Source organism: Bufo bufo, chromosome 7, assembly GCF_905171765.1.
Source record: "Bufo bufo chromosome 7, aBufBuf1.1, whole genome shotgun sequence".
Lineage (NCBI taxonomy): Eukaryota > Metazoa > Chordata > Amphibia > Anura > Bufonidae > Bufo > Bufo bufo.
The window spans coordinates 191,893,597-191,919,702 of NC_053395.1; the positions used below are offsets into that span (position 1 = coordinate 191,893,597).

The 26,106-nt window shown below is 43.2% G+C and overlaps 1 protein-coding gene across 1 annotated transcript in view; it reads left to right on the forward strand.

Annotated features, from left to right (window-relative positions):
* Positions 1–527: 527 nt before the first annotated feature.
* The window catches only part of LOC121008434 (sodium channel protein type 2 subunit alpha-like), a 248,365-nt gene continuing 222,786 nt past the window's right edge, over positions 528–26,106 (forward strand). The window contains exon 1 of the mRNA XM_040440980.1: positions 528–917. The gene's annotated coding sequence lies outside the window, so the exon portion shown is untranslated. The remainder of the gene's footprint in view (positions 918–26,106) is intronic.

Below are 26,106 nucleotides of genomic sequence, written 5' to 3' on the forward strand. Positions count from 1 at the left end.
ATAATAAATAATAATAACTATAATAATCATGTCATGACTAGATTTAAATTTTTTTGATCATGTTTATGCCAATGTGACGATTTAAGTTTATTTTGGAATCATTATTGTTTATCTGTAATTATGCACTTTGATTCTTACCTCTGTATATAATAGTCGCTATATATATTCTGTGTTATGCAGTTATATATATATATATTATCATTATTTTTTAACTGCATAATACAGAACGTGTCAGTGAAATTCTTGAATTTGTGATCTATCTATGGCACAGACAGACTATATATATATATATATATATATATATATAGAGTACACTCATTCCACCTTCTGTGTGGCCACATCTCCCTATCTCTAACGCTGCCAGCCAATCCTTGCAGTCACTCAGCATGGAGCACCACGTAGCTGCCAGCAGGGGGCGCTCTGCAGCGAGGTGCTCGCCTTTGATGCTGCACACATCTGCTTTTTGCACACAGACACACACCCGTGCTGCTAGACACTATCAGGGAGGCATCTTTCCTTCTCGCCTCTTGCTCTCTCAGAGCCCAGCCATTGTTTCCATTCATCGTCCCTCCAGCCCCTGGGAAGGTGTCTCCCATCTCCCTGAGCTGTTTGTGCTGCACCTGCTCTGTGCACAGCATCCTTCCTGCCTCCTCCTCCTCCTCCCTTTTTTTTTTTGCACATCCAGGATCCAAAGAGGAGACACGCCTGGTACAAGGGGGGACACAGAAGCATCTCAGCCCTATAGAAGGAAGAAGACCCTCATAGAAAAACAAAAAAGGAGAGACATACACAGTCCAGCTCTGGAATTAAATGGCATCTGGTGTCCTGATGGGAGAGAAATAGAGGTGATCCCTGATCCTGTGGGAGGTTGATCTCGACAGAAGCAAAGGAGGAGAGAGCATTGTTCCTTTGCTTTGGTGAGTATTGCATTGATCCATGGCAGGGAATCATTATGGTACCTGTTCCATCTTTTCTTCTCATCCTTGCAAATCCTCTGTCCTCTGCCATTCATCCTTCACAAATGGGCAGAAATAGGTGAAGATGCAGGATAGATACTAATGTTTATAAATATGTATCCTTTATTATTTGAATATATAAATATGTATCTATATTTGTATACACATTCACACTCACACGTATATACAGCATATATAGACTCCTGTACATCCATCTGGACAGTGTGGGGGGGTGGGGAGGGATTGGGTACCGGGGAGGAGGAGAAGGGGACAATTGCCTTTACAGGGATTTAGTAATTATGTTGCCTTAATGAATTAACCCTTTCCAAGCTCGCTGTTTCGAAATGCATGGCAGGCCTCTCCGACATACAGGAGGGTCCCCTGCATTTGCCATCAGATTTACATTTATGGCATGGTTGGTAGGGTCACTCCTCCCTCCCCCTCTTCCTTCCTTCCTTGAGGGAATGTGCTGTACATAGAATGGGGGACAGAGACCGTTTCTAGAAACCACTGGTCTAGAAAAACCCTGCAGAATGATTGATTTCCTCTTAGGCTTTTGAGCACCCTCATCCTTCAGCTGGATAGACAACAATCACAGGGATGGTTTTGAAGGTCATCCATAGGGGTGTTGGTATTTGGGGGTGTAAGACCTTGATGCCTTGGGGGTTAGTGATCTGTAAATAATCATTGGTCTAGACCTAGCGACGGTCTATTATTTTGGAGCAGGAATCGGTATTGCATTATTATGGGAAGCCATCTGTAGCATAACATATCAGTAATACATTGGAAGCATTATTATGTTTGTCTAGCTGTCAATGGACCGCCGTCTATAATAAGCCCTCATTTTTGGTGGACGGGGGCGACATGACGTTGTTAATCCAATGGATAATAGAAAAAAAAATGTTAAATACCCTTGAAGGCCAATTTTTCTGTACCGGAACCATTGGCCTTATTTATAAAAAATGGTGTCAGGTATTTATTAGGGAGTTACCTCTGTACAGACTCCTATTGCCTTCTCCTTCACCTATAGGAAACTGTTAAGACAAAGTCTGACCTCGAATCTTGTATTGTTGGAAACAGTGTTACTTAAAAAAGATTCAATGACATCATAGGAGCGTGTCAGAAAATCCCTAGGACAAGTGTCACATGAAGCTGTGGAGCCGGGGGTGAAATGTAACCCTTCCCAGGCCAATAACATATCCAATAACATATCCTTCTGCCGGCTGGGGTGTGACAATTTTTGATTCTACGTTATAGGAGGATATAGGTGGGGTAAATGTGTATGAGGATTTTTTGTTGTTTTGTTTTATTTTTTTTTATTGTATTTTCATTTTTCTCCACTTCGCAGCTCATCTAGACACAAACTGGTTTGTGTATTTACTTACCAGAAAGGCCTAGATAAACAGGAAGGGCCCAATGCATTAGTCCTATACATCAAAGAGGAGTCTACAGACATTTTTTTTAAAAATCCTCTCATGTGAATGTCAACATCAGCTGTAGAAAAAAATTGGAAGGGACTGTACACATCCTTTAAACAAATTCTCCTGCTAGGACTTACTGCCTCGCATCATTAACTAAATCAGCACCAGGGATTCCATCTTGTTTTTATATCTATTTTTTACATTTTTATATGTTTACTTTATTGTTGTTTTGAAAATGTTTAGAAATTCTCAATAAAAAACAACAACTATTTTTATTATTTAATATGGCCTTAAAAGTGTATAGACAATATTTTGTGAGTCCCAGGTTAAAGGCTCATCTGAAATTTTGATGGTTATGGTTTTGTTAAGAAATGTTTATTTTTGTATATATTTATTTTTTATTAACAGGCTTAGGCTACTTTCACACTGGTGTTTAGTGCGGATCCGTCTTGTATCTGCACAGACGGATCCGCACCGATAATGCAAACGCTTGTATCCATTCATAACGGATCCGTTTTCATTATTCATTCAAAAAAAAGTAAAAAACTGATCCGTCTTGACTTACTCTGAAAGTCAATGGGGGACGGATCCGTTTTCAATTGCACTATATTGTGTCAGTGAAAAACGGATCCGTCCCCATTGACTTACATTGTAAGTCAGGACGGATCCGTTGGGCTCCGCATCGTCAGACGGTCACCAAAACGCTGCAAGCTGCGTTTTAGTGACCGTCTAAAAAAACGCAACGGAGACCAAACGCAGCCAAATTGATGCATTCTGAACGGATCCTTATCTATTCAGAATGCATTGGGGCTGAACTGATCCGTTTTGGGCCGCTTGTGAGAGCCCTAAAAACGGATCTCACAAGCGGACCCAGAAACGCCAGTGAGAAAGTAGCCTGAACAGTTTCAAATCTAAATCTAAATTTAGATTTATCATAAAAGGATTATTATGTCAAGTTCACTCTTAAAGGGGTTGTCCATTGATATTCATTGTTTTTATATATGGCTCACAGTGGCCTAAAAATAAAAAAAAACAAAAACAAGAAGCCATGTTTCCCCTCACCGGCCCTCGGCTTCCATTCAGGCTCTGGTCCTTGCTATGGCCAGTGACTGTCTGAGCAGGCCTCTCCTGGTACTTCCTGCATGTCCAACTGAGACCAGGAAGTGAAGAGTAACAGAGACTGAAGCAGCATCAGAGTAGCCAGTGAGGGTGAGTATGGCTACCTTTTTATTTTTAACCCCCTGTGAGCCATATATAAAGATATTATTCCGCTGCAGACTGTCGTCCTTTGCTCATCTAATTTATATTATTTTCCAACATTTGAATTGCACAAATGATATGACATTTAAGCCCCGCCCCCAGGGCTATACGCCTGAGAATGTCCACTTTTGGGTGAACTTTGTGTAAATTGGTTCCTAGGGTTTGTCCCAGAAAAAGTCCTAGAGGTTTTCTTCTTCTGTTGGATACTTACAAAAATTGGAAGCCATGAATTGTAACATCTTGAATGACTTTTACTTACTGTTGGTTTTCATTTTTTTTTGTTTTACTGGAAAAGTGGTAATGTTCACTTTTTTACAATCTCTTTCTGATAAAAGCATCCCCTGGTTTTCCTACTGATGGGGTCCCCGGTGACCAGCTGTAATCTGCATGGAACTCAGCAGTAAATGTTTAATCTTTCTGCAGCGCCACAAAAGGGGAAATGAAGCATTACACTACAGGTGAAACTCGAAAAATTAGAATATCGTGCAAAGTTCATTTATTTCAGTAATGCAACTTAAAAGGTGAAACTAACATATGAGACTCATTACATGCAAAGCGAGATATTTCAAGCCTTTATTTGTTATAATTTGGATGATTATGGTTTACAGCTTATGAAACCCCAAAGTCACAATTTTGAGGTCCCCTTTGCTCAGGGGGTATGGATTAATTAGCTGACTAGAGTGCGACACTTTGAGCCTAGAATATTGAACCTTTTCACAAAATTCTAATTTTAAGCTGCATTAATGCAATTCCTTTTAATTTGCATTACTGAAATAAATGGACTTTTGCACGATATTCAAATTTTTCGAGTTTCACCTGTATGCCCATTCAAGTCAATAAATTGTCCATGTAGTACATGGATATGTCTGGTCCTCCAAAGGGAGAGGTACTCTTTGCAGATGCTTTCCTCTCTGGCTAGGGGTCGAAAGTAAGTTTTGTAAACCAGACCTTCCCCTTTAAATATGGGATTTACAAAGCATTGTTCAATGAGAACCAAATCAGTGCTCGTGTGTGTCCACCGCTAACATGGCATCATTAACATCTCATTAAAGTGATGGCACTCTCTGGTTTTACAAATGATTACCGTACAACGCCCTCTATTACTTTTCATACTAAATCGACACAAATGAATTATTCAGTAACTGATTCCTTCATTTCATAATAGACTCCCAAAGTAGGTTATTTCTCATATTTCATATTGATTGGGAGGAAATGTGATGTAGGTTTGCGGTTTGCAGCCCATTCTCTCTCTTTTCTTCTGCCTCGGGGCTACTGATCATCGTTCGTGCCATCAGCTTTAATGTGGCTGTAATTGTGCCTGTGTCGGGGGATGTTCCCTGAATTCAGTCTATGCGTTGGTCAGTTCTGCTTCATTGCCTTGTCTAATGTTTAATGACTGTATAGCTTCTATAGGGCAGTAGACAAAGCCTGGCACGTGTCACATTTAGTACTGCGTTACCATATGGCATCTTTTTAATATAATGTACGTATGCCCGGAGTAATGCAATTATTATTTTTTTTCCTTCATAAATAACATTTCATTGATTTAAACCAGGGGTAGGCAACCTCCGGCACTCCAGCTGTCGTGAAACTACAACTCCCAGCATGCATACTTGCAATGTTCTTCCCAGAACTCTTATAGAAATGAATGGATCACTGACCACTGGCGATCAATCGCTGTTTTCCTGCGGCCACATGAAATTTCTCCCATGATTACAGCTTATTGACGGGGGTTAGTGAAGCCGGACCTGTGGTAATCAGTTGATGTGTAATATCAAGCAAATCCGGTGGTGTACGCAACATGGAGGCAGACCCACATGGCTGCTAAGGGTCCCCGTGGTGAGAGGAAATCTGTCTCTGAGCTCTTTCAGTTTCTGGTTTAAAACCACTTGCATTTTCCTGCAGCGGTCACTAGTGGGAGCTTGTTGCAAAGATATTATACAGCTTGCGTGGAGTTCAATGGTAACTTTACAAATTCCTATGCAGTGAGCTCCCTCTAGTGCTAGCGGCAGGCGGGTAGTTTTATTATATAGGGAAGTGTAGATTTAGAGCTGCATTGGGGAGATTTATCAATGTATTTACTGCATTGTGAAATATAATGATCAGAATGAGGCCATATTTATCATATAAGTTGGGTAAAGTGGGGAGAGGCGAAGCGCAAATTCTCTGCTCACCAAAAGTCATACATTTGGCAGAAATGTCTTAGGGAGGGAGGGCAATGCTCAATTTTGCTGTGGGACTCTATTACCTGTGTACGCCCTTGAGCACAGCCACAACTAAAACTATAGAGCAGGGGTACTCAACTAGTTTTATTAAAGGTCCACATACCAGGGTCCCAGAATTAGTAATGGCCACATTAGTGCCCCAGTAAGAATAATGTCCCCATTAGTGCCCCCAGTAAGAGTATTGCCCCCATTAGTGCCCCCCTTCTCTGCTTTTGCAAAAAAAATAAAAATAATTAGCATTCACCTGGCTGCGGTGAACATTCGCTGCTGACTGCAAGCTCAGGACCGGTGCTCCAACGTGATGGCGTCTTGTAGGTCCTGTCCTGAGCTTCTAGTCAGCAGGGAGTGTTCTCCACAGCGTGAGCAAATGGAGGTGGAGGTACCGTAATATATATTTTTTTTTACTAGCACAAGTAGCGGTGGAGGTAAAGGCTGTACTAATGGGCGTTCCATGATGGAAGCGCTCATTAGTAAGGGTACTTTCACACTTGCAGCAGGATGGATCCGACAGGCTGCTCACCCTGTCAGATCCATCTTGCCACTACTTCGCCGTGCTGCTGCTCTGTGCCCATCGACTATAATGGGGATGGGGGCAGAGTTACGGCGCAGCACGGTGAGAGGCCGCCAGACTAAAAGTACTACATGTCCGACTTTTTCGTCTGGCGGCCCCCTCAAAATAATAAACATTGGTGGCGCAGTGCGCCCCCCCCATCACCCCGATATAATAAACATTGGTGGCGCAGTGCGCCCCCCCTCAATATAATAAACATTCGTGGCGCAGTGTGCCCCCCCTCAAAATAATAAACATTGGTGGCGCAGTGCGCCCCCCCATCACCCCAGTATAATAAACATTGGTGGCGCAGTGTGCCCCCCCATCACAATAAACATTGGTGGCGCAGTGCGCCCCCCCTCAATATAATAAACATTGGTGGCGCAGTGTGCCCCCCAATATAATAAACATTGGTGGCGCAGTGTGCCCCCCAATATAATAAACATTGGTGGCGCAGTGTGCCCCCAATATAATAAACATTGGTGGCGCAGTGCGCCCCCCAATATAATAAACATTGGTGGCGCAGTGCGCCCCCCCTCAAAATAATAAACATTGGTGGCGCAGTGCGCCCCCCCATCACTCCAGTATAATAAACATTGGTGGCGCAGTGCGCCCCCCATCACCCCAGTATAATAAACATTGGTGGCGAAGTGCGCCCCCCCAATATAATAAACATTGGTGGCGCAGTGGGCAGTGCCAATGAGGGTTAAAAAATAATTTACTCACCTCCTCCAGTTGATCCGTAACTGCCGGTCTCCAGTTCTTACTTCTTTCTTCAGGACCTGTGGTGACATCACTGAGCTCATCACATGATCCATCACCATGGTAATGGGCCATGTGATGAGCTCAGTGACGTCACCACAGGTCCTGAAGAAAGAAGTAAGAACTGGAGACCGGCAGTTACGCGATCAACTGGAGGAGGTGAGTTAATTTTCTTTTATTATTTTTAACCCTCATTGGCACTTCCCACTGAGCCACCAATGTTTATTATAATGGGGAAGGGGGGGGGCGCACTGCGCCACCAATGTTTCTTATACTAGGGGGGGGGGGGGGCGCACTGTGCCACCAACGTTTCTTATACAAATACAGGAGGCGCCGGCGGGTGCCGGAATCAAATAGCCGGCACCCGACCTTTGTGACAGGGGGCTGCGATCAGCTACAATTAACCCCTCAGGTACCGCACCTGAAGGGTTAACTCAACTGCAGCTGATCGCAGCTCCCTGTCACAGAGGTCGGGTGCCGGCTATTTGATTCCAGCACCCGCCTCCTGTATTTGTATTACAGGTCAGTTTTCTTCATTGGTGGCGCAGTGGCCACAGCCCCTCCCCTCCTCCTCCTGCCTCTTCTTATTGGCAGCGGCGGGGGCAGCAGCACAGGGGGGAGGGAGAGACTCCTCCTGCGCTGCTGAGAACTATCATCTCCTGTGCCCCGCCGCTGTATTGAGCAGAGCTGCCAGAGTGTGCAGGAGGAGGAGTGCTTACATGTGGAGGAAGCCCTGTCTCACTGCGCTGTGGGACAGGTGGAAGTGCGCCGGTAAGCTCCTCCTCCTGCACGGCACAGTGTGCAGGAGAGGAGCAGCGCTCTGAAGGATGGCCGGGGTCCGGACAACTGGCGGCCGCGGTCCGTATTTGGACCGCGGTCCGCCAGTTGAGTACCCCTGCTATAGAGTATACAGTACAGATCAAAAGTTTGGACACACCTTCTCATTCAAAGAGTTTTCTTTATTTTCATGACTATGAAGGCTTTAAAACTATGAATTAACACATGTGGAATTATATACATAACAAACAAGTGTGAAACAACTGAAAATATGTCATATTCTAGGTTCTTCAAAGTAGCCACCTTTTGCTTTGATTACTGCTTTGCACACTCTTGGCATTCTCTTGATGAGCTTCAAGAGGTAGTCCCCTGAAATGGTCTTCCAACAGTCTTGAAGGAGTTCCCAGAGATGCTTAGCACTTGTTGGCACTTTTGCCTTCACTCTGCGGTCCAGCTCACCCCAAACCATCTCGATTGGGTTCAGGTACGGTGACTGTGGAGGCCAGGTCATCTGGCGCAGCACCCCATCACTCTCCTTCATGGTCAAATAGCCCTTACTTTCAAAGTTTTCCCAATTTTTCGGCTGACTGACTGACCTTCATTTCTTAAAGTAATGATGGCCACTCGTTTTTCTTTACTTAGCTGCTTTTTTCTTGCCATAATACAAATTCTAACAGTCTATTCAGTAGGACTATCAGCTGTGTATCCACCTGACTTCTCCTCAATGCAACTGATGGTCCCAACCCCATTTATAAGGCAAAAAATCCCACTTATTAAACCTGACAGGGCACACCTGTGAAGTGAAAACCATTTCAGGGGACTACCTCTTGAAGCTCATCAAGAGAATGCCAAGAGTGTGCAAAGCAGTAATTAAAGCAAAAGGTGGCTACTTTGAATATGACATATTCCTTGTAACCTTGGTAACCTTGTTAAACTTGGAACCTTGTTAAGATCCAACAATGTAGAATATGATTTTTTGCCCTTTTTCAAGTGGTCTTAAACTTTTGATCAGGACTGTATATTGTATAAATTTATTGCTATGCCCAAAAGATTGGAAAGCTGAGTTCTTACGATCCCTTGGCTTTGGATCCATCACAAAACTTGACTGATGAGCAGAATCGAATACTGTGTTGTGACTTTTTTTCTAGTTGGGTTTTCACTGTTTCTTTTTTCTTAGGCCTCTTGCACATGACCGTATGTATTTTGTGGTCCGCAAAAAACGGATCCGCAAAAAATACAGATGACATCCGTGTGCATTCCATTTTTTGAGGAACGGCCCCTAATAGAACAGTACTACCCTTGTCTGTAATGCAGACAATAATAGGACATGTTCTATTTTTGCACGGAATGGAAATACGTAAACAGAATGCACACGGAGTCTGTTTTTTTTTTTTTGCAGAACCATTTAAATGAATAGTTCCACATACGGACCGCAAACGGAAACCGCAAAAACGGAACAGAAAGGGAAATAAAATACGTTCATGTGCAAGAGGCCTTAGGAGTGGGGGTTGAGATAGGCTTCAATTTGCAGTAAATTACAATGTGCGTTGACCCTTAGTGACCACCATTGTCATCATGAGCTTGCGAAAGCTTACTGCCCGAAGCTCAATATGATGCATATGGTTATCAGCCATCTGTGCTACTGTAACTTTATCTAGGAGGGCCGCACTGTTGAAGCTAGCCAGTGTCTCATTCTTCATGATTTGTGGGTCTATGTTAAAGATGGGTCAGCAACCTTCAGCACTCCAGTTGCTGAGAAACTACAACTCCCATCATGCACATTCTTTGCTGTTCTTGCAACTTCCATAGAAGTGAATGGAGCATTCTGGAAGTTGGAGTTTCAGAACAGCTGGAGTGTCAGAGGTTTCTGATCCATGATCTACAACATCTTATGTCGGTCATCTAGATCTGATGACTGAAAAATCCAGAACAGCACTGATATGATAATAATTGAATATTGTCCATAACGCTGTAGGAGGAAAATTAGCAATCACAGGTGTAATGTAACAGTAAGTGAATATGTGGTGGCTTTCTTTACATTATATTGATGTGATCTCTCCAATGAATCCAGAATAATTCTCAATAATGGTCTTTGTACCATGCAGGCAGACTATGCGGCTGCTATAGGGCCCCTGTTCAAGTTAGTCTTGTCCCCATGTTGTTTGGTGGTGAGAACCATGCACCATCGGCCACACTGGATGTACAGGAGAAATACCTGCATTCAGCCGACATCTTTTGAAGGTTTATGGCTTCCTTTAGGCCTCATGCGTACGACCGTTGTTGTGTTTCGTTCCGCAAAATGGGGTTCCGTTGTTCTGTGATCCGTTTCCGTTTTTGTTTCTGTGTGTCTTCCTTTATTTTTGGAGGACCACCAGACATAAAGGAAAGTAAAGCAAAATCTAAGTCAAGTTTGCCATGCAAATGATAGGAAAAAAACGGACGCGGATGACAATCTTGTGTGCCTCAGTGTTTTTTCACGGTCCCATTGACTTGAATGGGTCCGCGAACCGTTTTCCGTGAAAAAAATAGGACAAGTTATATTTTTTTGACGGACGGGAACCACGGATCACGGACGCGGATGGCAAACGGTGCATTAGCCAAGTTTTCAACGGACCCATTGAAAGTCAATGGGTCCGCAGAAAATCACGAAAAATGGAACAAAGGACACGGAATAAAACAACGGTCGTGTGCATGAGGCCTAAGATATAATTTAGTCCAGTTTAGGCTACTTTCGCATCTGCGTTTCTCCTTTCCGGTATTGAGATCCGTCATAGGATCTCAATACGGGAGGAAAACGCTTCCGTTTTGTCACCATTCATTGTCAGTGGAGACTGAACGGAACGGAGGGCACCAGAATGCATTCCGTTCCGTTTGGTTGCGTTCCCATGACGGACAGAAAACTGCTGCAAGCAGTGGTTTTCTGTCCAGCATGGGATGCGGAGCAAGACGGATCTGACATGGCACCCAATGTTAGTCAGTGGTGCTGGATGCGTATTCTCGGACACAAAAGAAAACGGATCTGTAACCCATTGACTTACAGTGGTTTTAGTGACGGATACGGCTATTTTAGAGATAATACAACCAGATCCGTTCATAACGGATGCAGACGGTTGTATTATCATGACAGAAGCGTTTTTGCAGAAGCCTGCCGGATCCAGCAAAAACGCAGATGTGAAAGTAGTAACTTTTACCATTACCAGAGATTTTTACTATTTTCAAAGGATCAACAACTACACTTGGCCATTATGAACCATTTGCAGCTTTTTCCGACATTTATTAACTGCCTGCTGACTATATACGTCTGGGCTGTTGGCACATATCTCTGCACGGATGTTTTAAAATATCCATGCGGAGACCCAAGCTACATGCTAATGTATGGATTCCCCATTGCTCTATACACGGCGTTCAATGAGCAGCCATAGGGATCATAATTAAAAAGAAAAATGTGCTAATAACAAACAAAAAAAATTCCCATTTTATTTACATTTTCCGGGTTATAAAAAATAAAAACAAAAAGATACTAAAATGAAAATGAAATAAAGTCCCATGTATCGCCAAAAAATAAGCAAAAAATTTTTTTTTTATATTTGGCAAAAATTATTTACATAACCGAATGGAAAAACAATATGGCTTTCAAAGAAGCATGTCATGAAAAAAAGAAAAACTAAAAATGTGCCTGGTTGGGAAGGGTGTAAATAATCCAGGCTTGAACTGGTTAACATGCCCAATGGTGATCTTATTGATTTCAGCAATATAATTATCAACCACAGGGGTCCATTTCAGACCACATAGGTCAGTTATGTTACTTTCTATGTATGGGCAGTATTAGGCTTCGTTCACATCACCGTTCAGCCTTTTCCGCTCTCCTTCTCCTAAACGGAGCAGGAGAACGGAAAGGACGGGTTCGGCACATAACTCAGAAGATGATCTTGGTCCTGCATGCAGGACTTTTGTCTCTGCTTCAAAAATCTTTCTCTGAACGAAAACCTAACGGACGCCAATATAGTCTATGGGGTCCTTAGGATCTGTTCAGCTCAGTTATGTGCCGAATCCGTCCTCTCCGTTCTCCTGCTCCTCTCCTGCAGGAGAGCGGAAAGGCTGAACGGTGATGTGAACGAAGCCTTAGATTAAAATGGCATTCAAAAAAAAGCTGGCAACCACTATCTAAAGGCATGAAAATCTAGATCTAGTACTAGGTTATGTCTTTGCGTGTGTCTTGGAAATACCCAGTATTATCCGGGCAGGTTTTTTCCTACGAAACATGATGTGCCAGAAGTAAGGTTAACAGAGCATTAAATAATAATGTGTAAGGCAAGTAACCAAAACTGACACATGCCATGTAAAAATGTTATATGGCTAATATCATATGGGTACAAGGAACCTTTAAGAGCAGGTAAAACTACTACTTGACATTCAAGTGTATCAGATGTTGTGCAAGACTGAGATGAATTATATATCTGAGGTAACCTTTCTATATCCATCAGTCATAAGCAGATAACAAAGGGTTAGCTCTGATGGGTGTTATGCTGCCCATTGAGGAGGGGCCCAACTTCATCTCCACTCTCTACGATCAATGTGAACCTGTGGTCCATGTTCTCCTCAGCACAAACACTAGTTTTCAGTAGCTAGGCCATGTCCTGAATTCCGTTGGATGGTGCCCCTAGAGTACACAATTAAAGAGGTAGGTCCATCTACGACATTGATGACATATTGCTAGGATATACCATTAATGTCAGACAGGTGAGGGTTTGAAGTCTGGGACCCGCTCCTATCCTAGAGATAGGAGTGGGCTCCCCACATGAAACCCTCACCTGTCTGGCATTGATGGTATATCCTAGCAATATGCCATCAATGTCCCGGATGGGATTACCCCTTTAACCATACAGAGCCTATTCAATATGGTGCCCAAATAACAGTTCCAAATGTGTATAAAACTTCACCATGCAGTACTGCCACCATCTTACACTGAAAAGGAGTACTGTGTATTGTGCCTGGAAGATACACCAATGCCTAAATCACGCTTACATACCAACTTTATCAAATTGTCTTCTGAGTGATCTGCAGTGCGGTGTGTGAACACAATTTTTTTCCCCTGGCTATTTTGGCAGCACACGTGTCCACGGCTGTTTTCTGGGAAGTTCTGGCTGGCTTCGGCAGCACACAGGAGATTTGCCAACTCTTTTAAGAGTCCTGTAGGTCTACCCTTTTCCATATGCCTCTCAGACATTTCGGAAAACTTGGAAAGTATGGCCTAATTCCAATTTACAGTGCTCAAATAAGATGATAAAGAATCATCAGATCACAACACCTATGCATAAAAATCTAATAACAGTGCTACATAATACTGGAATAAAACTAATATTAAGGTAATATCAATTACATTTTATATCTAATGCCTCTCTATCAGAGTTTCCTGAGGGTTGCAAAACCTTACACGTGTATCAGCACTGGCCACTTACAGGTTGTGTTTCCATCACCTTCTACATATATGTTCTTGGAGGACTGGTTTCATTCCTTCTATTCACTTAGTCTCATATTAATAAAATCATCTTTTAGAAAACTCTCCGCTGTCCTTCTGGCCTCATGCCCAAACTTTATAAACCCAGTGCTCTTTTACAGTGACATTTCCAGGCTTCAGGTTCAGTAGACCACCTTATTAGGACAATTTGTTGAAGACAGTATACTTTTATAATTTTATCTTTCCTCATGGGTCAAATAATATGAAGCATAAAATGCAAAAGCAGAACAAGCAAAACGATAAATCAGTCCCATGGAAGCGAAATCATAACAGACAGAAATCTGATAGAAGAGGTTAAAGGGTCGAAAAATTGGGCAGTAAGAACGGCTACTGCAAAGCCTCCAAGTAGTTTATCCACTGGATCAATCATCATTGCGGCCAGCCCTTTTGGCATTACTGACTGGCACAAAGTAGGTATGGTACTCAGACTGACATTCACCTTACATTACACTGCCAAGCTCACAAATTTAGCTGGCATCCTCCTGAACTATAGGTCAGGAAGCTATGTAGTGAGCTCGGATTTCTTGCGCCCACTGCTGATACTGCTGACCTTCAGACCCCCTGATTTTTTCTATGGCAATAACCAATATCTTATGTCAATATTGTACACAGGCAGGCTGTAGCAAGGAACTGAAAATTAAGAAAGTCACTATGATATACGCAAGGGGTCAGCAACCTTCAGCAGTCCAGCTGCTGTGAAACTACAACTCCCAGCATGCACACTTGCTCAGCTGTTCTTGTAATTCCCATAGAAGTGAAAAATGCATTCTGGAAATTTTAGCTTCAGAACAGCGGAGATTGCTGATCCCTGACATACACCATGGTGAAGTTCCAGAGGTTCAAGTACCTGGACCATAGCTGAACTTGGTGGTGGGAGCAGAAGCTCTCTAGTCAGTGGGGACAGGGTGTTTCCAAAACAAATGCAGTTGTGGTCTTATGACTGATATGACTGAAGGGAACCAGTCTGATAAGAGATATACTTCAGCAGAGAAACAAAGAACCCACACTGCATTTGCCTTTAAAGTTAGAATGTTCCAGATTTTAGGACTGTATGCTATCCTCCACCATTCTTCGAAGTGAAAGGACACCAGGTGGCTTTAAAATTAGGCTGTGTTACCTACTTCCTTACATGTCTATTTCCAAGCCATGGCCCACACCCACACATATTTATCTGGGTTAGGTCTCATGCACACGACCGTTGTTGTGTTCCGTGTCCGTTGTTCCGTTTTCCGTGATTTTCTGCGGACCCATTGACTTTCAATGGGTCCGTTGAAAACTCGGATGATGCACCGTTTGTCATCCGCGTCCGTGATCCGTGTTTCCAGTCCGTCAAAAAAATAGGACCTGTCCTATTTTTTTCACGGACAACGGTTCGCGGACCCATTTAAGTCGAGGCACACAAGATTGTCATCCGCGTCCGCGTCCGTTTTTTTCCTATCATTTGCATGGCAAACTTGATTTTGATTTTTTTTCACTTTCCTTCATGTCTGGTGATCCTCCAAAAATCAAGGAAGACACACGGAAACAAAAACGGAAACGGATCACGGAACAACGGAACCCCGTTTTGCGGACCGTGAAAAAATACTGTCGTGTGCATGAGGCCTTATTCTTAGCAAAACAGTCCACAAAAATATTCATTAAAAACAATCTGACAAAGAATGAAAAAGGAAAGTCATTTTCTGTTTTTACCTTATTTCCTAAGTTTCAGACCTCCTAACTTCTACCTCTATGTCTTCACCATTGTGCTAGTATTGGGATATGGGAGGAAATAAATAGATTTCATGGCAATTATGTATTGGTGCCTATTGTGTGCAAACAAACTCCCTGTCTCCAGTAGATTTTTGCTTATTCAAAGACAGGATATTACAGTAAACAATATTTTCATGTATACCTTCCTGTGCGAAGCAAAGTAATGAGAAAACAAACTAAATGTAGAATCCTTTCCTTAGAATAATTCCACCTATTACATAGGTACTATCATGACGGCGCTCTGGGCCTGCTGCTATCCCGCAGTCTGCATCACTCACTTAGCTTCTGCCCGGCTGCAGAGCCTCTTCCTGTGTGTGTATTGGAGAGACTTTTTCATGTAGCATTGAGAAGGATTATTCCCTTATATGATCCCATGCTCAGCTGCTTGGCTAATGAGCTAATCAACTCTCTTTGTCTGCGCAAAAGGTCTCTATAGATACTGTAAGAACTATGACCTGTTTGTCTGCCCTTGTACTGACTGCTGCCTGATTTCTGGACTCTGATTCTCTGCTGCCTGACCTGACCTGTGCCTGTTTTCCGTTCTGACCCTGTGCTGCCTGCCCTGACTCTTGGACTGATTCTCAGATTCAATTGAACTTTGCCTGCCCTGACCTTGGCCTTCTACTGACCATGAGCTTTGCCTGAGCCCTCAGTGTTTTGCACCAATATTTCTGACTCCCATGTAATGTGTATGGGGGGCCTCCTAACTATGGAAGATGTTGGGGAATGAAAGATCTGGAATTTTGATGTCAACGTGCCCAATCCTTTGCAAAAGTGTCTGGTAATGGCTTCTTCCTTTCTCCCCATCAAAAATACATGCCTGCTCAGATGGCTACCTTCAGTAAATCCACAGTGTAAGTTGCATATGTGCAAAAAACAAAAAAAACAAATACCTATTAAATTCCCAAATTCCTGTGCTCCCCTGCTGGTCATTGTTTACTTGGCCACATCGGTAACGTGGCATATTTGACATTTGACCATAGCAGACAACTACTGGTCAAAGCGGAAATACCAGTATGGACGGCACATCAACCTTGTTGCTAGATTGTCTGCCGCAGTCACACACTGAGTGCAACACAGCATTGATGCAGCAAAAAGGAGGCAAAGGCCTTCAGGGCCCCACAGAACCATCAGAGCAGACATGACGGGGGATGTAGGAGAGTATATGGCTTTGTGTTTTCTTTACCCCTTGTGCAGTTTTTACTAGGTTTCTTCTAGAGTTTTAAGTATTCTCCTATACTTTCATCAGGGGCGTAACTACCATAGCGACAGACCATGCGACTGCTATGGGGCCCAGGGCAAGAGGGGGCCCAGTCTTAGTTGGGATCCTCTCCTCTTCTACTGGAGGTGAAAACTTAATCAGGACTCTACCCTCTAAAGGAACAACTTTTAGGAAATTAAGCAGTGGAATAAAGGCCCATGGGTCATTGAAACGGGTTTAGGCAGAAACCCTTCTGTCCTGTGTGGGAAGCCTGGTTTAATCCTTGCTATGGGGCCCTTACTTCTCTATGTACACCACTGACTTTCATGGTTAATTTTATTCAGGCAGTGATGTGCTTTATCTATATTTGTGCCGGCGCTTTCATTCCATATCATTTAACACACTGTAAAAGACCTTCCATGGATATGCAACGTGACTCATAATATCCCTGTCAAATGATATACTGGATGTCTTTACAATGAAGTGATTTGAGTCAAATGACGCATTTCACATCAATATGACAAGCGGCGAGTGATGATACAACAACGTTAATCCGAAAGTGCAGAAGTTCACAAGTTGCAAACACTCTTTATATAGCACCAACATATTCAGCAGTGTTTTAAATCAGTGAAAGCAATATACAAAAATAACAGATACAGTCCTGATCAAAAGTTTAAGACCACTTGAAAAATGGCAAAAAATCATATTTTACATTGTTTGATCTTATGAAGGTTCCAAGTAGAGCTTCAACATGCAACAAGAAGAAATGAGAGTGAGACAAAACATTTTTTGAGCATTCAATTAATTGAAAATAACGATTAAACTGAAACAGGCTGTTTTTCAGCTGATCCAAATTTTAGGACCACATGCCCTTAAAAGGCCAAATCTGTGCAAAGATGTGGATTCATTGTCATTCTCTGTCAGGTAGTCACACGTTGTGATGGCAAAGGCAAAAAAACTCTCCCTTATTGAACGTGGTCGGGTTGTTGAACTGCATAAGCAGGGTCTCTCACAGTGCGCCATCGCTGCTGAGGTGGGACGCAGTAAGACAGTCATTTGGAATTTCTTAAATGATCCTGAGGGTTATGGAACAAAAAAGTCAAGTGGAAGACCCAAAAAAATGTCATCAGCACTGAGCCGGAGGATCCAATTGGCTGTCCGTCAAGACACTGGACGATCCTCCACCCAAATTAAGGCCCTTACTGGTGCTGACTGCAGCCCCATAACCATCAGACGGCATCTGAGACTGAAGAGCTTCAAAAACAAAAAACTTCTTCAAAGATCTCGTCTCCTTGAACGCCACAGAACTGCTCATTTGGACTTTGCAAGAGAACACCAAACATGGGACATTCAAAGGTGGAAGAAAGTTTTATTTTCTGATGAGAATTTTTTTTACCTTGATGGTCCTGAGGGTTTCCAACGTTACTGGCATGACAAGCAGATCCCACCTGAGATGTTTTCTACGCGCCACAGTGGAGGGGGCGCCATAATGGTCTGGGGTGCTTTTTCTTCAGTGGAACAATGGAGCTTCAGGAGGTGCAGGGGCGTCAAACGGCCGCTGGCTATGTCCAGATGTTGCAGAGAGCATTCCTCATGACTGAGGGCCCTCGTCTGTGTGGTAACGACTGGGTTTTTCAACAGGACAACGCTACAGTACACAATGTCCGCAGGACAAGGGACTTCTTCCAGGAGAATAACATCACTATTTTGGCCCATCCTGCGTGTTCCCCTGATCTAAATCCAATTGAGAACCTTTGGGGATGGCTGGCAAGGGAAGTTTACAAAAATAGACAACAGTTCCAGACAGTAGATGGCCTTCGTGCGGCCGTCTTCACCACTTGAAGAAATGTTCCCACTCACCTCATGGAAACGCTTGCATCAAGCATGCCGAAACAATAACGGCGGAGCTACTCATTACTGAGTTCATGTTTGGAAGTTGGAGGTGTGGTCCTAAACTTTTGATCAGCTGAAAAACAGCCTGTTTCAGTTTATTCGTTGTTTTCATTAAATTGAATGCTCAAAAAAGGTTTTGTCTCACTCCCATTTCTTCTTGTTGCATGTCGAAGCTCTACTTGAAACCTTGTTAAGATCCAGCCATGCTAAGTATGATTTTTTGCCATTTTTCAAGTGGTCTTAAACTTTTGATCAGGACTGTATATTGAAATAAGTAAGAAACAGTAGGAGGACCAGGAATGCAATGCAGAGATCCTTGGCCTCAATGTAAAATCCATAGCAGAGCCACCACCTACCATGTCTCATTTTTGACACTTACATCTTTTTATGTGGAAGACAAGCCTCCTCCTCCTCCTCCTCCCAGACACCACAGGCCAGCAGTGACTCTGCACCAATACAATGGCAGATTTGGCCAATAGGCAAAACACGCAACTGTGTGTGGTTCCCTGCTGCCCACTGGCAGCTGGGTGCCCCTAGCAGTGGCACTTATTTCAACTGCATCTGCCTCCTTAGGATTTGGATATAGTTGAATTCAGTTGTGAAAAAGGATTAATATGGAAACGTATTATTAATATCTACTATTAATAATTATTTCTACAATAAATGCAAACTATATGATGTTATAAATCACTGATTAGACACAAAGGGGAACATTTATTAAGACCAGCGTTTTAGATGCCGGTCTTAATAAAGCCCTAAGCTGGCATTGGATCTGCAACACTTATGAAGAGGCGCTGTCCTCTTCATAACTTCGGCAGATCCTCCGCCAGTTCTAAATGTAAGACAGCTTCTGAGCCCACGCCACGGCCACTTTTTTAGATCTGGTGTCATCGGGGAGAAGTCGCAGATTGCGCCGCAATCTGTGCCTAAAATACGCCTAATATAGGCGTATTTCAGCTTAATAAATGGTACAAATGATACACGGGCTCATCATGTGAATCTTTGCTTAGCAGAGGCTTTCATATTCTCTTTTAGGCTCTTTCACATTGAGCCTTCTAGTGGGGCACATGTATAAAATGTCCATCTTGCTAGCTTATGGGCGTTTATGTTGCATTGGGACAAAATCATAATAATTTCTTCGCCTTTCTTTCCTTTATTTTCTGGCATGGTGACATTTGAAGGAAAGTGTAGTGATTGTCGTTTCTACAACCTAGCATACTGGATATACAATCGGTGAAAGCAAAAACATATTAAAGGGGTTGTCTTATGTTCCTATGTACGATGAGGGACATCATAAAGAGGTGTTCTCCACTTGGGACCCCCACTCTCTGAGCCAGAATACAGAGCTGTTCTGCATGAGTGGCTTCCATTGAGGAGGACTCGAGACATCCTTGTGGCCCTTAAAACATTTTGCATCCCCTAAAAACAGTTGCGATCCCGAATGTGCTGACTTTAAAAGGGGGATCTGTCACTTCTCCCATGTCTGTTTTAGTAATTACTTCTATTCTCCATATAATAACAATTCTGGGGCATCATGTCCCTGACACTGGCAGCACTAGCTGAATAATGTCATATTGTCACACCCCAACTGGTTCAGTCCCTCTTATGTTTTTTGGATGGAGAAAATAACGCAGCATGCTGCAGTTTTCTCTCCGGCCAAAAATACTGATCACTTGCCGGAATGCCAGATCCGGCATTAATTTACATTAAGTGTTCCGGCAAAACTGAGACCTTTATATCTGAAAAGAAAATGAATACTGGATCCGTTTTTCCAGATGACACCGGATAGACGGATCCGGTATTTCAATTCATTTGTCAGATGGATCCGCATCCGGATCCGTCTGACAAATGCCATCAGTTTGCGTCCGGAACTGTCTGCCGGAATTTTGCGTTTGCGTCCGGAACTGTCTGCCGGAATCCTCTGTCCTACAGTACCCCCTATAGCACTACCCATTGGGAAACTCGTGCATCCCAGAATCAGCCAAAGTGCCCTTAATGTTAGTCAGTGTCCCAATACCAACCACAGAGCCCCCAATCTTCACATTCCCTACTCTCCTGCTTTAGGAGCAAGAAGGAAGTCACAAGTTTTCTCCATTAGACTTTTAACTTCCTGTCCATGTGTTGATCTATGATGATCAAGAGAATGTTCTACCAGATGGAACAAAATGTGATGGAGATCCTCTGCCAGGACAGATGCACCTCGTCCAGGGACAACAGGACTGTCTAGCAAAATCAGAGTGTCATTTAAGCATGCAGCATCACTTGATATAAACGATCCTCCTCTGTCCTGGCACTGAAGAGGGCAACTAAGAAAGGTTATGAAATGGAACTTGTAATCAGGATTTAGCTTTACCCCCTTTTCCCCTAAAACCGCCACCAGCCTGTTATGCACTATGGTGATATAATGCTGATTTTTTTTTTGGTCTTCTGGACAATTCTGCTTAATGCAAAAAAAAAGACTTGAATTGGTGTACTGAGATGCCACTAAGGAGTCACAGAGGTGGAGCAGCTTTCCCCAAGCAGTCACACTGACCGTTCCCCCTCCTTGCATGATTTCCATCCCACGGGCCAGGTGCATCATCATAGTCCTCCTCCAGCCACATCCAGCACATGCACAGTGTGCAGATGAACCCAGGCCAATGTACCTCGCTTTAATGTGCATGCACCACATGCAGCTGGAGGAGGCTTGTGATGACTTACCTCTGGGACCTTAATCATTCTAGGAGGGATGCTGGTCAGCAGAGGGGCTCCACCACTGTGATTTCTTGTAAATGTCTGGCTGAACCAGGCAGAAGATCCTAATAATAAAGCTTTCACTATAATAGATTACAGTTTTTTGTCAGTATGTGGTGGGGCTAAATTCTGATAGAGGTTCCCTTTAAAGGGGTTCTCCAGGAATAAAAAATTAAAATAAATACTTGAATATTATTTTATAAAAAATCTATTCACAAATACCTTTCATTACTTAGAATGGCTTGTTTTGTCTGGGGAGCAATCGTTAGGAGAAATAAAATGGCCGTTGTCCTATTAGTACAAACAAAACCTGTCCTAATCACACAGTAGGACAAGTTACTTTAGAACAGTGAGCTGTAGAGCTGCCTCATCCTCACTGCTCTGCTTGTCAGGGGTTATGATCCTGAATACAGGTGAATCTCTGTGGCAATGGAGATAATGAAGAGACATGAGAGACATGAGAGGAGGGTGAGGTGTGGCTAATGAGCAGCAGCACTTGTTTACAGTCTCCATTACCACAGCCCCACATTACCACAGCCTGTCCTGTCCGTCCTCTCTGTACTTCATGTCTCCTTATAAACTAAATTCTCCTGAGATTCAGCTAAAGTTCTTATCATTTGTATTCAGGATCATAATCCCTGACAAGTAGAGAGTAGGATGAGGCAGCTCTTTACCTCAGTGTTGTAAAGTAACTTGTCCTCATGTGTGATCAAGACAGGTTTTGTGTGAACTAATGGGACAGCAGCCATTTTGTTTCCCCTGATGATTTCTCCCCAGACACAAAGAGCCATTATAAACAATGAAAGGTATTCGAGAATATATTTATAATAAAGTAATATTTAAGTATTTTAATTTTCTTAATTCCCGGAGAACCCCTTTAAGGTAGAACACCTAGGGGGAGATTTAGCAATCATATTACAATGCAAAAGGGGAGTTAAAAAGTAGAAAATTATGGAGCATGCCATATTTGCACCATAATTTGCAACATTTAGCACATCGCTTTTTTAAACTGGTGAGAAAAGGGGTGGGAATTAGCAAAAGATGGGCAGGCCTCCCACTGACTTACTGTAATGCAGCTCATGTCTACTCCAGTTCCTAGGTGACCTAGATTTAAGTTTCTGGTGCACAGAGGGCCTCTCACTCCAGTGCACGGGTATCAAGCCTGGCCTAGGAAACCCAGTCTTGATATGTATCTCCTCCATAGTCTAGAGCTGTCTTTAAAGTCTCAAACCATATAGCTACAGACCCTTACTTATGATAGGGACTATTCAGTGGGAATAAGTTTGGATGCTACTCTTGGGATTTTCATTCAAGTGTAAAGTTTGGTTCTACATAAAATGCAGCATGTGAAAAAATAATGCATGGAGCATGATTATAAGGTGAAAATGAGAGGAGTCTCTATACGTTGTTGAGGTTGCAGTAGTCCTCAGGCCCTGGTGCCTTATGGTGCCTATTGGAATCTTGACCAGTTATGGTCAGTTCGCAGTGTTCGCCAGCGAACACATGCGGGCTGCCATCTTTAGTAAGGTAGACTCACCCGTCCGACGATGCACGGGTAAGCCCTTACCTGTGCCTGTGTCGGGAGATGTTCGGAAATCAAATGCAGTCACCGGGAGCAGGCAGTTCCAAGAACAGCTGCCGGAGGCCTTCATCGGGCTGTTCTCGGAACTGCCTGCTCCTGGTGACTGCATTTGATTTCAGACCGGCTCCCGACACAGGCACAGGTAAGGGCTTACCTGTGCATGGCCAGACGGGTGAGTCTACCTTACTAAAGATGGCAGCCCACATGTGTTCGAACACTGCAAACTGACCATCAGTGATCTTGACATCTCTACCCCAGGTACAGGACACCAGTACTAAAACATCAGTACTATAAAAGGAACATGATGGTTTTGGAGCCCTGAGATTTCACATCTGGCCCAGGAACGTCTAGTTACTTCTCTGCTGATTGGCATTTTGAGCCCCCACACATACATTTTAATCATGGCCACATTACTTTTGTTCAGTCCTTTATAAAATTTATTTTTTCTTTCTTTATTTTTCCTCCTAGTTCATCCACCATGTTCATCTACTATTTTTATGCCTGTGCATGGTTGTACTTTGCAGTGCTGCCTGGTAAAAGTATAATTGAACTAGTTCAGATAAATGACAACGGATACGGCTGATAATCTAATGCATATGACTAAGTAGGCGTCCTGACAGTGCCCCAGAGGCACATGTCACTGGAAATGAGGATTGATCCTTTGTCCTGCCAGGAGATAAGTTATTGTTGGAGATGTCTGGCAGTTGCTTGTCTCCTTTTCTATATACAGTATGAAAGTTGTAATGATCTAAGGCCAGTTTCACATCAGCGCTTTCCTTTCCTCTCAAAACCAGAAGAAAAATCTTCAATATTGTCCCTATTCATTGCTAATGGTGACAACACCGAACTAAACGGAACAGAGTGCACCAGAATGCATTCCGTTCCGTTTGGTTGTGTTCCTATGCCGGACACAAAACCGTTGCAAGCAGAGTTTTTGTGTGTGTCATGAGAAATTGATCAAGACAGATCCGGAATGAAAACAAATTTAAGTTAATGCTGCTGGATCCGTTTTTTTGGACACAAAATTAAAAAAATGATCCGGTGCCCGTTGACTTACAATGGTTTTAGTGCCGGATCCGCCTTGGTCATTTTAGACATAATACAAGCGGATCCGTTCTGAATATATCATAATATCATAACGGAAGCGTTTTTGCTGATCCCCTGCCGGATCCAGCAAAAACGCAGATGTGAAAGTAGCCTAAATGATTTCCAAGGTTTGTCAATCATGTGGTGGGGTAAGCCAAGGACAACGCCCTGCAGGGACTTTAAGGCCTCTTGCACACAACCGTATTGCTTTTTCAGTATTTTGCGGTCCGCAAAACAACGGATCCGCAAAAAAATACGGATGACGTCCGTGTGCATTCCATTTTTTGGAACAGCTGGCCCCTGATAGAACAGTACTACCCTTGTCTGTTATGCTGGACAATAATAGGACATGTTCTATCTTTGAACGGAATGGAAAAACAGAAATACGGAAACCGAAGGCATACGGAGTACCTTCCGTTTTTTTTGTGGATCTATTAAAATGAATGGTTCCGTATACGTAACGCCAAAAACGGGGGAAAAAAAAGCTTGTGTTCAAGTGGCCTAAAGGTGCGGAAGAATGGCATGTGGACCGATAGTTCAATGCAACAATCAACTACACTGCTAAAATGTAAAACAGACTGGTCGAAGGAATATTGGAGGCCAACAGGATGGCTTACTGAGGAGCAGCCATGCGGCCAAGATAGGGGTACAAAGAAATATCTTACGGAGGAGCACAGTTCTTATTAATAAATACAGATGAAGTGTGGAGCGCTCCACAGACACCACGTGAGTTACCCCGTGAAGATATGGGCAGCTAAGACATAGCGCGCTGCACCACGTGGGACGCCGGGATCCAGCAACTGCAATCGTGATACAGGTACTACTGTCCGTATTGGAGACAGAGACGCTGAGGTGAGCGTTGTTGCTACCACGTGGGACGCCACGGCGGATAGCATCTAAATATTTGCAAACAGTGAGTATACACTCCTGATTACTGCTGGATTTATATCGCTAAAAAGACATTATTAATAATATAAAGGTGAACTGGAAAGCTAACGCATTGAGAATATAGATGAACGATATATGAGTACAATACCACTAGATATCTGATGGAACAGGTGATTTGTCTACATATTGCCGACAAGTGTGCATTGTTCTGAAAAGAAGGAAAGACATTATTGCCATAATTGGAATATACGTTTGAACTATATAATTTGAACCATAGTATCAGTTAAATACGCAGTAGATTAGGACTATATATACAGTCCCTTATTGGTTGCCTATGTGGCGATGAGGAGAGATCAATCAGATCTACCCCATATACAGCTAATAGAGGGGCAACTGGTATTTTAAGTGTGTGTTCATTTTTATTTGATTTGTATATTTTTATATTCTCACATTTTAGCTATATTTTTATACTAGTTATAATAAATAAATATATGGATGGCATAAATCTGATGTCTTTGTATAGTTCCAAATGAAGAGTGCCTCTCTACAACAATACCTTCCCTGATACAGTGGCTTTAGTTGTAAGACCTGCTTTTGGTTAAGAGGCACAAGACCCGGAATTTACTCATGCCATCCAAGCACCAGCTTACGCTGTGGTGCAGAGACCTTTACCAGGCAGTCGGGCTCATCACACTCAACGTTGCTACCCTTTCACAAGATAGGCCGCCCACTTATAGAGTCTGCCGCAAGGTCTGCATGAGAAATGCTGAATAATTGCACCCATGCATTCTCGCACTATTGTGGGCCAATCACTGTGTAGCTTACTACCATTCATGGCCTCTGGGATCAGACTTCCCCGGGTTGGAAACTGGCAAATACTATGCACCAGAGAACCCCCACAGTGAACATCAAATGGTCTGAACATCAAAGCACAACACTCTTACTGTCTTGAGGACCTGCACAGAAGGACTATGTGTACCAAAGTTCCTACTGCAGTACAGGTCCCAACACATATGACATGGCAATAATTGTACACATCAGTAAACTATACATTAGTGTCTCATTTAAGAGCAGCACAGCTAACATCTAAGATACTTCAAATACCTTCCTTGGCTGCTTAACTACAAATAAGGTAATGTGGTACCATATATTTCCTGGTGGGCCCATGGCCAGGGACCCGCGCATGCCCTACTCTCTGCCGCTGGCAGGGTACCTTATGAGCTCTCACCGGTAATTAACCTTGTGGCCGCTCATACCCTCCTTAATTCAACTGCTGTGGCCCACATCTCACCCCCTAAGCCCCCTGCTCCCTATTTTAATCAGAGACAACTGGAGAAGCAGGACAGAAAATGGCAGCTATTGATGGCCTCCACAGAGGGACAGCTTTTGGGGCAATATATTGCGCTTCACTGTGATATTTGGTTTTGCTGTGACGGTATTTTGTACTATGGTATTGCTGGTCCCACCTACTTATGTTGCCCCGTTTTCTGTCAGTTTGGACCCAC